Source organism: Podarcis gaigeae, assembly GCF_964106915.1.
Source record: "Podarcis gaigeae genome assembly, chromosome: 11".
Lineage (NCBI taxonomy): Eukaryota > Metazoa > Chordata > Lepidosauria > Squamata > Lacertidae > Podarcis > Podarcis gaigeae.
Genome location: NC_139687.1, coordinates 10,932,214 through 10,944,176, shown reverse-complemented (window position 1 = coordinate 10,944,176; position 11,963 = coordinate 10,932,214).

Here is an 11,963-nt window from a genome sequence, read left to right as displayed (position 1 = left end):
CGAGCCCCTGGGTTCCTTTAACGGAAAACCCTTGCAGCAGCAGCAGCATTGGAGGGGCAGGCACAGCCAATCCATGCCCCTCCACCAACCAATACATTAAAACCAATGCCTAACAGCAAACCTTACAAGTTGTGACGATTTGCTACGCAGTAGGCAAAAACCAAATGGCAGCAGCCAATCAGCCAGATGGACAAAATTCCTACCAGGCCCCTGCCCCAAAGGCAGACGACCCCACGACAGGCATAGCAAGGTCAAAGCAAACAACCCTAAATATAGGGAGCGTGGGCAGGTAATCTGATGCACGCAGCGAAAAGAGGAAGCTCAACGCTGCGCACAGGGAATGTAAAGCTTCTAGGTTGTCAATCAAAATTAGCAACATTAAAATCTCTCCAACAACATAGAAGAGCCCAATCGCATTTGTGGCCATCTAAACTTACCCGCCCAGCAACAGAGGGACGACTTGTTAGACTCCACTGCAACACACGCTCTTCATGAAGGAGAACACGCCTTCTAAAGTTTTCCCATTGAGCCTGTATGTAGACACATTTATCAGTGAATTTTTACGCTTGGTAATGTGCAATGGAGGTTCTTTGAATAGAGATGGGGGCAAAAACCTGTGTGATAAAGTGTTTTGTGGGGACGCTTGCAGGAGTGATTGTGGTTTTGGTAGTCAAGGGGTGTGTGTGTGTATGATGTCTGCTGGAGGGGCAAACCTCCCACCCCCCAACCTTTCTCCAATTTCTGGTAACAGTCATGGATCAAACGCTTTGCTTCAAGCAGATCCTGGATTCAGTCCTCAGCATCATGAGTTGAAAGGCTGAGGGAACAGGTGTTTTGAAAGACCTCAGCTAGAGAAATCCTGAAAATCAGAGTGTGTTGTGAGCCCTGTGGAGATGTCATGGAGGGAGGGAGTGGATCCTGAGAAAGGGTGGGGGAGAGAGATCATGGAGTTGGAGATGATCCAGGGGAGGATGAAATAGGGGCTTCAAGAAATGTCTGAGTTGAAAGAGAAGGTCAGTGATGAAGACAGTGGACGCAGGGACCATATAACACCAGTCCTAAAGGATCTTCATTGGCTCCCAGTACATAGCCAAGCACAATTCAAAGTGTTGGTGCTGACCTTTAAAGCCCTAAACGGCCTCCGTCCAGTATATCTGAAGGAGTGTCTCCACCCCCATCATTCTGCCCGGACACTGAGGTCCAGCTCCGAAGGCCTTCTGGTGGTTCCCTCACTGCAAGGTTACAGGGAACCAGGCAGAGGGCCTTCTTGGTGGTGGTGCCCACCCTGTGGAACACCCTCGCATCAGATGTCAAGGAAATAAACAACTGACTTTGGGAAGACATCTGAAGGCAGTCCTGTTTAGGGAAGTTTTTAATGTTTGATGTTTTATCATGTTTTTAATATTCTGTTGGGAGCCACACAGAGTGGCTGGGGAAACCCAGCCAGATGGGCGGGGAATGAATGAATAAATGAATGAATGAATGAATGAATGAATGAATGAATAAAGCATGCCCCAAATAACCCCTGTTACTATCATTTGCCCCTCACAGAGCTATCATTTCCAGTGCCTTTAAACTACAATTCCCAGGATTATCATGTGTGTGTGTGTGTGTGTGTGTGTGTGTGTGTGTGTGTGCAATTTAAATTTATGTTGTGTATGCAGCCTATAATTCTTCTTCCCAAGTTTGTTTTAAATGAAACATTGTGGGGGGGGAGCACAGAAATCTAGAGCAGAGGATCTGTAGGGGGTGGAAAGCCTGTTTAATGTTTTATCTGCTTGCTGCTCATACAATTCACCTCCTGTCCCAGCTGCTTTCCCACCCGTATCTCTGTCCCCACCCCCAGGGCAAACTGCAGCTCAGGTGCATGTGAAGCTGAGCAGTCAAACAGCAGGCTGGGAAACAGTTATGTTGCCCCTTACCCCCGGGGGGGGGGGTTATTCTTCACTCCTGTTTTCAGCCAGGATTCAGGAGGAAAAAACCATGGGAATGCTCATCACACAAAGTTTTGTCTTTGGTGTTAACGTTTGCCTTGGGCAAGCTGAACCGCCAAATTGAATTTCTTTACCCACTGAGCTCCAGCTAAAGGGGAAGAAAAAGTTTTCTTAAATTAAGTATTATACACCTTTGTGTATTATTTGGAATGATAACGACACATGGATTTCCTAAGCCTCTGCCGTTTCCCGGGAGGACTGCAAGAAGACAATCAGTATATTTGCTAGAAGAGAGACCAACTTTTGCTGTTGAGAGTCTGACCACTTTTCAGGCTTCGTGGATCTCTAATTGGTAGTGAATATCTGGTTAAAAGCTGCAGGAGAAGGAATCTGAACGGACTGATTAAAATAACAAAAAAAGTTAATAGCTAATCTATTCTTTCCTGTGACATTACTTTGTTAATCCATTTAATCAGATCCAATAATTAGCCCTTGCTGAAAGAGTGAACATTTCATTTGAGAGCAGTATGAGGCCAGGAGGAGGTAGGATTTAAAAACCTGTCCCTGTGCTCCTGTTCTTCAGTCATCTCTGTGAGAGATCCATTATTATTTTTTCCCCTGAGAACAGCATCCAAGAAGGGGAATGAGCCAGCTTTTCCTTTGTGAACTGAGGAATTAACTCCACACAGAAATATATATTAATTAGAGAACCAGCATGGTTAAATGAAAAAAACAACAACAACACTTATCGGAAATAAATTTAGCAGAATCATTGGACCTCTATTAATCTCGAGTAGTTCATTGCACTGAAAAGGGTTGTGAAATGGATAACATTGGGAAGAGGATGCTAGAGGAATAAAGTAATAAGGGGGGCGGGAATGGGAATGCAGCCTGGAAAAGCAATGGAAGTTCATCTAAAGCAGGGATGGTTAACCTGGCGTCCTCCAGATGTTGTTGAACTCCCATTTCCATCAGCTCTAGCTGGCAAGGCCAATGGTCAGGGATGATGGCAGTCATCCAGCAACATCTGGAGGGTACATTGTTGGTTTTGCTTGTATGCAGATACAACTACAATGCCTCAGTTCTTGATGCTAGGGTGGTTTGTCCCAACATTTCTGAGTACAGGGACCCCTCATTCATTCATTCATTCATTCATTGCAGGATTCCCCCCCCCCCAATAATAATTATTGTAATTTTAGGCCATCTTGTCCGAGAGAACAAATAATCTAAATCTATAGTGTTTTATTGTTGTTGTTTAGTTGTTTAGTCGTGTCCGACTCTTTGTGACCCCATGGACCAGAGCACGCCAGGCACTCCTGTCTTCCACTGCCTCCCGCAGTTTGGTCAAACTCATGCTGGTAGCTTCGAGAACACTGTCCAACTATTTCGTCCTCTGTTGTCCCCTTCTCCTTGTGCCCTCCATCTTTCCCAACACCAGGGTCTTTTCCAGGGAGTCTTCTCTTGTCATGAGGTGGCCAAAGTATTGGAGCCTCAGCTTCAGGACCTGTCCTTCCAGTGAGCACTCAGGGCTGATTTCCCTCAGAATGGAAAGTTTTGATCTTCTTGCAGTCCATGGGACTCTCAAGAGTCTCCTCCAGCACCATAATTCAAAAGCATCAATTCTTCGGCAATCAGCCTTCTTTATGGTCCAGCTCTCACTTCCATACATCACTAGTCTATTTCCGGCTTCCTCAACTTTGGCCCTTCTAGATGTTTTGAGACTATAGTTCCCATCATCCCTGACCACTGGTCCTGCTAGCTAGGGATCATGGGAGTTCTAGGCCAAAAACATCTGGAGGGCCGAGGTTGAGGAAGCCTGGCTTATTTCATCATTTTTGTTTCCAGATTTGCATGGATGATGCAAATACCTTTCATTTATTATCATATTTTTGCATGCATGTATCTGATCACAATCTCTCAAGGTCACTCAGAGATTGTTTGTTGAATGGGCACCACCAGTGTTGTAAATTTCTGCGCAAATCATTGCAGGTCAGTGTGTTTGCAAGTGAAGACAAACTGTTTTCACTATTTGTTTCAGCTGCAGAGTGCATAGTTTAGTAAATAGCCCTTGAAATACATTCTGCAAGCCTTATGCCTCATGCTTTCAGTTTGATATCTTACCCTCTTCTCCTAGCTGGGACACTTGGCTATGGATGTGACACTACCATTTTGAGGTAGGAAATAAGTGTTTCTGTGGAACTGTACCTGCAGTAGAGCAATTCATAATGTTTTGGATATGACTTAATGCAATACTGAGGTGGGAAGTGGTGCAAGGTGATTCTAGATGAAGCTATAAATCTGGAAATAAAAGTTGTTACACAAGTTTGTCAACTGCAGAATCCAAAAGGCACATTGCATCAACGCCTAACCAAGAGTAGCTCTGTGTTTTCTAAAAAGTATTTGCAGTTACAGGGAGAGGGCAGAGAAAGGTCCACATTAATACTTTTCACAATTGTTTGCTTTGTTCCAGGATGAATACTGGTGAAATTATACAGATGAAAGAGAACAACTTTCTCCCCAGCATTGATCAAATGGCATGGAAGACAGGAGAACCCAAATTATCACTTGCTGATTTACTGTAAGCGAAATTGAAATGTCACATCGTTTTGAAAGGAATATGCAAACCTTAAAAGCAAACAAGAAACCTATAATCTATGGTTCAGTTGATGGAATATTAAAAATAAGGGGAAAAAATTGGGAAGAACTTTACCACAAATTGCAGCCAAAGAGTCACACACACCCTTTCCAGCAACTACTCAGAGTTTATTTGCTGAACCTGCATTTAAGTAAAAAGCACTTGTGTTTCCCTCATTACAATTCCCATGCTGTGCTTTTCTATATATATGCTGATCTTAATATTTGACAAGAGATGGTTTTATTTTGGGGTGGGGTTAAGAGAGATCTCAGCAGGGACTTCAGTTCTCTTCGGCAGCTCTTCCTCTGAGTAGGGACAATTTCCCCCCTCGGAGACGTGATACACAGACCTTTGCTCGCGGTGCAAATCCTAGATCAGCAACAGAGCGAATTGCAAAGCATTTCGAGGTGCTTCTGATGCAGTAGTGCTGTGCTCTTCTTAGTGCCAATTTATAGTGCACTAAATGAACCATGGCTCCTTATTCTGCGGAATTACGATGTTTCCTCTCATCCTTTCTGTTGCATGGGTACCACTTTTTCCACCATACTAATATAAATAACCGTATTGTTCGGTCTAAAAGACCGAATGTCCCTATGTATAAGACAATTGGGGGGAAATGCCCCCATGTATAAGATGGCCCCTAATTTTTGACATTTTTTAAAGGAAAGAAACCTAGTCTTATACATGGAAAAATACGGTATATTGTATTACCGGGGAAGTGTAACAATGATCACATCCCATTCAATATCAAGTACTGTGTGAATGTCAGAGGCACCAATTGGATTATGCCAGTAATGTCTCAAATACGTGAAATTTATGTCTTCAGCTGCTTTATGCTCCCCCATAGCATGGCCATAAGATTTGAGTGCCCATGGAAGAACTAGTTTTTGTTTTTATTTATTGTGTTTTAAATCTAAAGCTTGGAAAGAGGAGGGCAACCAAAATGGTCAAAGGCCTGGAAATGATGCCTTATGAGGAACGGCTAAGGGAGCTGGGCATGTTTAGCCTGGAGAAGAGGAGGTTAAGGGGTGATATGATAGCCATGTTCAAATATATAAAAGGATGTCACATAGAGGAGGGAGAAAGGTTGTTTTCTGCTGCTCCAGAGAAGCGGACATGGAGCAATGGATCCAAACTACAAGAAAGAAGATTCCACCTAAACATTAGGAAGAACTTCCTGACAGCAAGAGCTGTTCGACAGTGGAATTTGCTGCCAAGGAGTATGGTGGAGTCTCCTTCTTTGGAGGTCTTTAAGCAGAGGCTTGACAACCATATGTCAGGAGTGCTCTGATGGTGTTTCCTGCTTGGCAGGGGGTTGGACTCGATGGCCCTTGTGGTCTCTTCCAATTCTATGATTCTATGATTCTATGATTCTATGATTCTATGAAAGCAACCAAGGTGTTTTCCTTTCTCCTTGTGACCATCCAAGGAATTTGTAGGGTGGGAACAGGTCAGATCTAGCTTGAATGCATTTTATTTTGCTGCTTCTTCTTTGGCGATCACTTGCAGCCGAGTGAGATAAACATGGTTTTAACAGTGAGTCCGTAAGTAACTGTGGAGGCCATTTTTGGATCCACACGTCCTTCCACAGTGGGGACATAGGTTTCTGGGTGGGAGTTGATCACGGTCTGGATTTGCCAAGGGTGCCTTCCTCTTAGCACATTTCTCCCTACTGGCAGAACCTATTTGGTGTTTTGCAACTTTCTGACTAGTTGCAGGACCTTAGCTAGACCTAGCAGAGTACATGCAGAATCCACGGAAGCAAGTGGCAACTTGGCTGCAGACAGGATAGACGAAGCAGGAACCAGGAACTTGTAGTTAGGTATTTATTATATGTTGTTGTTGTTGTTTAGTCGTTTAGTCATGTCCGACTCTTCGTGACCCCATGGACCAGAGAACGCCAGGCACTTCTGTCTTCCACTGCCTCCCGCAGTTTGGTCAAACTCATGCTGGTAGCTTCGAGAACTCTGTCCAACCATCTCCTCCTCTGTTGTCCCCTTCTCCTTGTGCCCTCCATCTTTCCCAACATCAGGGTCTTTTCCAGGGAGTCTTCTCTTCTCATGAGGTGGCCAAAGTATTGAAGCCTCAGCTTCACGATCTGTCCTTCCAGTGAGCACTCAGGGCTGATTTCCTTAAGAATGGATAGGTTTGATCTTCTTGCAATCCATGGGACTCTCAAGAGTCTCCGCCAGCACCAGAATTCACAAGCATCAATTCTTCAGCAATCAGCCTTCTTTATGGTCCAGCTTTCACTTCCATACATCACTACTGGGAAAACCATAGCTTTTACTATACGGACCTTTGTTGGCAAGGTGATGTCTCTACTTTTTATTATATACAGTGGACTATTTACAGGAACAGAACACAGATCTTTTGCTAGCTCTCTCATGACACAACTCACAACTCCTACACTGACACAGAACTCTGAACTCACAAACTCTGAACTAACACATTCCAGTTAGTAGGCCATTAATTATCACTCCCTTGAGAGAGCTTGACCAATCAGGGAGCTGTCTCCATGTCTCTGTTATCACCAGGCAGACGTACTCCTTCACATGACCTTCTGGCTCTCTGCCAAACCTTAATTGACTCTGTGTGAGTAGCTGCACATACACAGTTTCCCAACATTCCTCTTAGCACATTTCTCGCTTTCGTCCTGAGTTTGAGTGTCTTCAAAGTCCATGACACCTTTGGTAAAGGTTGTTCTCCAACTGGAGCGCTCACAGGCCAGTGTTTCCCAGTTGTTGGTGTTTATACTACATTTTTCAAGATTTGCCTTGAGAGAGTCTGTGAACCTCTTTTGTTGACCACCAGCATTACGCTTTCCATTTTTAAGTTCCATTTTGTAGTGCAACAGGATGTTGATAAATCTGAAGGAAGAAAACTCGGAATGAGTGAAGTGACATCTCCAACTGGTTACAGCTTTTCAAGCATGTAGGGTTTTCAACGTGCAGGGAACTTTACGTGTTGTATAAAACCTCCTGAGGGGAATTAATTCTCCTTGCCCCTCAAACTATTGTCTTTGATGACTGTAATTTGGTCCTTTCTCTACTATCATAATGATGATCATTTGCTGAGCCTTTTCACGGCTTCATAGGTATTTAGAATGCAAATACGAGACATTACTGATTATTGCTGTTTACACCATAGGCTCTGCATAGCTTGGGTGCTGTGGCTGAGGTTTTTGACAGTCTAGGTGTGACAGCATTGCACATAACAGCAAAGCAAATATATATATATTACATTCGATCCTGTTCCCACCAGCCCTTTGCATTCAGAATTTGGCCATCTCTAATTCTGGAGTGCCCTGATTTTTGTCACAATTATTTGAACTCCTAACCATTTCCCTATATATATATATCTTTTATAGTGAGAGGGTAATGCAAATCTGTTGTTGTTGTTCTAAAAAAAGCATTAGCATCCCACTCTAATCAGCCTACTGCTTTTTATCTGTGGGTTCAGAAAGACTGCATGAGCAACATATGTCGCTTCAAACTATAATAGGCGGGGGAAGGAGAGAAGGTTCTTGTTTTGGTTGTGGGTTTGTGTGTTATTGTGAGGGGGGAGCTGCAATTTCTAGCGAATGCTCAAAGTGCAGCTAACGGCACTCTTGTGTTATTAATTAATTGGGGAACTCTAAAGATGTTTGCTATGAAAAGGACCAAATGAAAGCAATTTAAAAAACAATTATTGCATTTGTTATGAGCCTCTAAAAGATAAATCTGCTAATATCCCTCTTGTTTCAACCAGCCTAAAATATCACATCTTAAAATGTCATGATACACAATGAAGAACTTTCTATGGGCTCTTTTGGACATAATGCTGAACCATAGTTTAGAGTTACAAGAATAAACCTAGGTGAGCTTTGAGCTTGTGTGCGCCACTCATCTTCCTTTTCTGAAATGGCTATAGGGAGGATTTTGGAGATTTCCATTTCCATTTTGGATGAACCTTAGCTTGCCTTGTCATGTGAGCCTGGACAAAGTCTGTTTAAACTTCACTATGGTTCAGTGAAATAAAGAAACTTCAAATCACAGTTAATGAAGCAGTTTTGTTTTCACTAACTGTAGTTAAGATTCACCATAGTTTGGGTTTCAGATGTACTAAATTGAGATGGAAAGAAGATAAAGTCCCTACCGGGGGAAAATGGCAGATCAAGTTGATGGATTATGCCGAAATGGCAAAAATGACCAGAAGAATCAGAAATCAGGAAGACCAAAATTTTAATAAAGAATGGGGAAAATATATAATTTATCTTAAAAAACTGTTGCAAACACTTAAAATTGTTAGTGGGATTGGAATAACACTTGGTGAATACTGGATATAATAGAGATGTAAAATTTATGGATTGTTATATAAAAAAAAAATGCAGAGGGAAATGGTTAAAAATAAGACCCACAAAGGGGAGGAGGGTAGTCCAGGAGATGCTTTGGAATCTTGTTTTAATGTTGTATGTTGTATGTGTGATTGTAAAACTGTAATTACACACACACACACACACACACACACACACATACAGTGGTACCTCGCAAGACGAAATTAATTCGTTCCGCGAGTTTTTTCTTCTTGCGAGTTTTTTGTCTTGCGAAGCACGGTTTCCTATAGGAATGCACTGAAAATCAATTAATGCGTTCCTATGGAAACTGCTTGCCGGGCTGGCGGTGCGGAGAAGGGCTTTTCTCTCCACCGCCAGCCTTCAGAACAGCCATCCGAAGGCTGGCGCGGGGAGAAGGGCTCTCCGCCCCACCGCCAGCCTTCGGAGGAGCCTTCCGAAGGCTGGCGGGGGGAGGAGGTCTCTCCGCCCCACCGCCAGCCTTCAGAGCAGCCTTCCGAAGGCTGGCGGGGGGAGAAGGTCTATGGGGAAGGGGAAGGTATGGGGAAGTCCGAGAAAAGAGGCTTATGAAAATTGTCTGGTGTTGTTTTGTTGTTAAAATTGGAAAATCAATAAAAATTATTATTAAAAAAAAGAGAAGGTCTCTGTGCCCCACCGCCAGCCTTCGGAGGAGGTCCGAGGACAGTGGGGAAGACGCGCTGCGCTTCCCCGCTGTTCCCGGAGATTTCCCTATGGGCTTTCGACTTGCGAAGGAAGCCCATAGGGAAATTCGTCTGGCGAAGCACCTCGAAAAACGGAAAACTCTTTCTTCTTGCGAGTTTTCCATCTTGCGAGGCATTCGTCTTGCGAGGTACCACTGTATATATAATGTTGCTAATCTAAAATTAAATCAAATCAGCTCCTCATGACCACACTGGAGGGAGTGGCAAGCAAACGCTGTGGGGCTCATCCTCATCATGCAAAACCATGATTTGTGCAATCCACTGAAGCAAATTCGTTGACAAAATTCACCGACATTTCAGTGGGCTCTCTTTACAATTGTGATTGAATATATGGGCACGCTGCCTAATTTTTCATGGGAAAGTAAGACGGCAGTTGCTGTCCTAAGAAAAGAAAGAAGACCAATCAAGGCCTCCGATTTTCACTTTGATGAATGCTAAAGAAGGAGCTCATATGGCAGGACAGTGCTGGAGCACTTCTTCCTGTCCTTCGCCAGCAGTGACACTTCCACATATAATATATTTAACCACATCATGAGCATCACTTACACAGAAAGTTGCAGAGCTAATTTTCTGAAGCCTCCATGAGCTCTGCGATGTCACCTGAAGTATGTGCTGTGTGCTAGGATGCTTTAGAAAGCCAGGTTGCTTCGTGTGAGAATAGCTCTAGCTAACAAATCAACGCAATTCATTTGCATAAGAAGAGCATGATAATCCGAGCAAGATGACATCTTGGAGGAGACAATGCAAAAGCAAAATAGCATTAATAGAAGAAGCCAATAAATTGCTGCTGTGCTTTTAATCCTGAGGTGTTGTGTGCTACCAAATGTCTTCATATAATTCTTTGGCAGAGACCCTCTCCAACACAAACAACCTCACATTGAATGTATAAATAGCAAATGTACTTCAAGTAACATATTTCCTTCCCTAATGACTTTTGAGTTGTAGAGACATAATTGTTCCCCTACACACAAAGCGAAGCAATTTGATAATCTAGTAGTGAGCATTTCAGTTTGAAGTATAACTCTGCTTTACCAAATAATGAAAGCATTAAATCCTGAGCACTCAACAGAAGTTCTGTAGATAAATAGCTATCTCATCATGTCCTCTTTTCTCAGAAGGGCTGCTTTTCATTTAAAACAACCAAATGAAGAATCTCTCTGGCTGTGACAAACAGCATTTTGATGTCCTGGGCGCAATATGCCCATGGAGCCTGTCTGGTTTCAGGTACAAACATTTTTGTTCAGTGGCTCTGGCATAGCCTCCAACATTTCTCCGATGAAAATAGGGACGTCCCATTCCACAATGATCGGGAGGCGGGTGGCATTGTGGGTTAAACCACAGAGCCTAGGACTTGCTGATCAGAAGGTCGGCGGTTCGAATCCCCGTGACGGGGTGAGCTCCCATTGCTCGGTCCCAGCTCCTGCCAACCTAGCAGTTCAAAAGCACGTCAAAGTGCAAGTAGATAAATAGGTACCGCTCCAGTGGGAAGGTAAACAGCGTTTCCGTGCGCTGCTCTGGTTCGCCAGAAGTGGTTTAGTCATGCTGGCCACATGACCCGGAAGCTGTACGCCAGCTCCCTCGGCCAATAAAGTGAGATGAGCACCGCAACCCCAGAGTCGGCCACGACTGGACCTAATGGTCAGGGTTCCCTTTACCTTTATTCCACAATGATAATTTTCCTATTTATATCCCACACATCTGACTGGGCTGCCCCAGCCACTCTGATCAACTTCCAACATATATAAAAACAAAATAAAACGTTAAACATTTTTTAAAAAACACCCTTCCGTATACAGTATTGCCTTCAGACAGCTCAGGGCTCAGATAACTCCATACCCCCCAACATTTCTTCAATGAAAATAGGGACATCCTTAAGGAAAAGTGGGACATTCTGGGATCAAATCAGAAACCGGGATGGCTTCTCTAAATTAGGGATGTCCCTGGGAAATAGGGACAACTTGGAGTGTCTGCTCTGGGGTTCAACTGCATTCCAGTTCAGCCCAGGCAATGCATTTGTCGGTGTCCCAATGTCATTAGCATAAAATGGCTGCCTGTATTCCTGCCCCCACCCATTGTAAACTGGATTGTTCCTTTCTGTAGAAGATCTGATTTATTTATTTATTAAAAATTAATAGCAACACAACAACACTGTTGCCAATGACCCCTTTACAGTATCTGAATGATCAATTTGAGGTATTAAATTCCCATCTTGGAAGCACCCTCTGAAAGAGGGGCAGGGAACTTCATGTGTGAACCGTTGATACACGAGTGGTTCTTGACTGAATGAAGCTTCTGAGGCTGTGCTTAAAGTCCCTGCCTCTAGAGTGGGAACTTCAAAT